Source organism: Pinus tabuliformis, chromosome X (assembly GCF_031772625.1).
Source record: "Pinus tabuliformis cultivar Carrire ecotype Pingquan chromosome X, CPIR1, whole genome shotgun sequence".
Lineage (NCBI taxonomy): Eukaryota > Viridiplantae > Streptophyta > Pinopsida > Pinales > Pinaceae > Pinus > Pinus tabuliformis.
The window spans coordinates 569,584,830-569,587,902 of record NC_142308.1 but is presented as its reverse complement, the minus strand read 5'-3'; the positions used below and the strand labels follow the sequence as shown (position 1 = coordinate 569,587,902).

The window sequence follows — 3,073 nt, the reverse complement described above, 5'->3', positions numbered from 1 at the left end:
ATTCAGAAAGAGAAAATTATTATCATGTGCCTCCATTTTATTTAAAAAAGAATTGTGTATCAAAAGTTAGTCCACATTAATTTATGAAGAAAAAAGAATAACTATTGAGAAAAAGAAAAATTTTAGAAGCAAAATTATGGGATTTCAAATTTTGATTAGGTGATTTGTGCTTTATTATCATGTGCCTCCAATTTATTTAAAAAATAATTATGTATCAAAGGTTAGTCCACATTTATTTATGAGGAAGAGGGAAAATAAATTAGTTTTCAGTTGTGAAATTTGAGTTGCAACGATTCTTGGTAGTGGTTTCGCTCTCCTTTGTTGCACATTGGCTTTTTTACTCTCATTCACCCCTAGCGCGGGGATTTTTTTGTTTTTTGTTTTTTGGGAAATCACCCTCATTTTCTGTAATAAGTGGTTACAAGGGAATGATTCGTTTTATATAAAGGCTTAAAAGTCTTTTATATAATTGGCATCTACATCTTACTGGTTACATTCCTAGAATCATATTTAATACAGGAGCGCTGATTGCTTATTTGAAAAGCTATGGAATCTGAATTTCGAACTCAAGGCTCAACATGCCCTGGTGCTTCCAAACCCTTGTACAGTGCTAGGTAAGTCCTGTCAATATGTTGTATATTTGCTCTTTGATCCATTCTCAAATAGTTAAAGGGCTAGGCGCAGCGTGCTGCTGATAGAGTGGTTTGTTGGATTGCATAATCGCATAATCGCTTTATTCCTGGTCATTTCGTTGAATGCACTAAAGAAATCATTGATCAGTTGATTTTTTTTGAGGTAATGATTCTCCAAGTCATAGAGCTTTCTGAAATTGACGATTGTGGACTATGTTTTGAGTTTTTACGGGGTTTTTAAAAGGAACTCTGAGGTTTAGATTAAAGATTCAAATTTTTCATATTTTCAGGCATTGGAGTATTGCTTTGATGGATTTGAATTCATCTGGCTCTTTTTCGTAGGTATAACAACTCACATATTCATCTTGTTCTTTTTCGCAGGGTGTAACTACTCACATCTACGGGATTGAGTCAAAACCTGCTGTGAATGGGGTAATATTCTAGTAAATTTGTTCATGTTATGTTAGGATTGCAAAAAGATTCGTTCGTTTTGTATTTTGAATTTTAACCCCTAAATGTTCACTAGGGTGATATCTTGGAAAATGAATTTAATTTCGGTCAAGTGAAAAAATATAAACATTGTGTGTGTTTATTTAAAATTTCATAAAAATTACCGAATGATGGTTCGCATTTTGTATTAGAAAAAACTTGTTTCAGTTGCTTGTCCCTGTATTAGAAAAAACTTGTTTCAGTTCCTTGTCCCTTCGATATATTCTGGGAAAAGATAATTTTAGGTTGCTTCCCCTGGATATATTCTAGAAGGTAGAATTTTAACTTTCTTGCTTCCAGAAATATTTTAGGAAAATAGAAATTTTTGCTTTACTTGAAGATGTGAAAAAGTATTGCCATTTTTTGGGATTCCATTACAATTCTTAAGAGTGCTTTTAATATTTGTTTTTATTGATAGCTGATTGTTAGTTTTTGGTTTGTCTTATCTTGTATATGCTAATTTTTATAGATAGTGTATTGAACCTTGATCATGAAGAAATTCCAAGTCGGATTTTTTCTTATATAATTTTGAATTTTTTGTATAATTTTTATTGGCATAGTTTAGTTTATAAATGAAATGATTTTTTTACTAGAATTTCATGATACATTGTTAAGTAATATTGTGAGTTTTTGTTGTTTAAAATATATTTTTGAATGCATAAATAGATTTAACACAGTGAGATTGTGAGTTTTTGTTGTTTAAAATACATTTTTAAATGCATAAATAGATTCAGCGCCCTGAAAAACCCCTGGGACAATCAAATTTTACAGATTAAACAACTTAAACTCAAGTTTTTAAAAATCTCTGCGAGATTTCTGTGAAATTAACTAAATAAAATGCACTGAAAAAAATCATTTCATCTATTAATTAGACTAATGCCATATATATATATATAAATTAGACTATAATATATATATATATATATATAAAGAATTATTGAGTCATTATCATCACATACTTACTGAAAGTGTAAAGTAGATAGAGGATCGGTGTGGACATTGTAATTTTGATATCCATGTTTGAAAGATTGTTCTTGCAACTTTGCAACCTTCTCGTGATACTAGTCGAGCTCACAATTCACACATTATTCTATCATACTTCAATGACTTTCCAAGGACGACATATTTGCCATCTTTAAAGAGAAAAAGTCTAACTTATGATTTAATAATGATAGTCAGGCTGGTTTCTTTGTTTACTTGACGAAAGTATGGAAGAACTTGATTGATATCATCTCAGGCTTCTCCTGTTTTGGACCCAGTTTTGTTATCCTAAAAGGTTTCAAGTGATCCTCCAAAGAAATCATGTAAGTGATAGTTAGGTTCCAAATCAGAGCATTAAATGTTCCAATGCCCCTAAGATTTATGTCCTTGTATTGAATATGGTCTGTTTCATAACCTTTAGGTGAATGAACTAGAGGGCAGGATAAAGTGGAATCTGCTGGTGATACTCTGGATCTTATCTAGTATGCTATGAAATGCTCATTGCCTAACATTAAACTTTATGGCTGGTCATGACATGTTTATTTGTGCCATTCTATCGATATAAGCAACCCCCAAATCTGTTCATCTGTGCATTTTTTATTTGTATTTACATGTAATTTTTATCCTCACGTGAAGTTATGGTAAGATTTATCAATGTTTTTTTGGATGGTCCCCAGCTAGCCTTGCCTTGAGTGAATAGAAACCTTTCACTTTTGGACTTTGGGATTCTTGAGCACATTTTTTACAGCAACTTCCTTTAAACCCAAACATTTTTACATCACAGTCGTGATTTTTAATTTTATATAGACAAATTTTTTTGCTTTTAACGCTTCATTTCATTTTAATCTTTCATAATCAATCAATCCATGCTTCGTTTCATGTTTCATCCATGAATTTAAATAAGCTTGAAATCTCCTTTGATGGATAATAAACATGGAGTGTTTGTAAAATTTAAAATGTGAAGTGAAGCA

The 3,073-nt window shown here is 31.1% G+C and overlaps 1 long non-coding RNA gene across 1 annotated transcript; it reads left to right on the top strand.

The window, feature by feature from the left end:
- Window positions 1–307: 307 nt before the first annotated feature.
- LOC149141293 (uncharacterized) lies at window positions 308–1,323 on the top strand. The gene is made up of 2 exons (XR_016264931.1): window positions 308–614; window positions 1,014–1,323. It is a non-coding gene; the product is annotated as an uncharacterized LOC149141293 (long non-coding RNA).
- The last annotated feature ends 1,750 nt before the right edge of the window (window positions 1,324–3,073 follow it).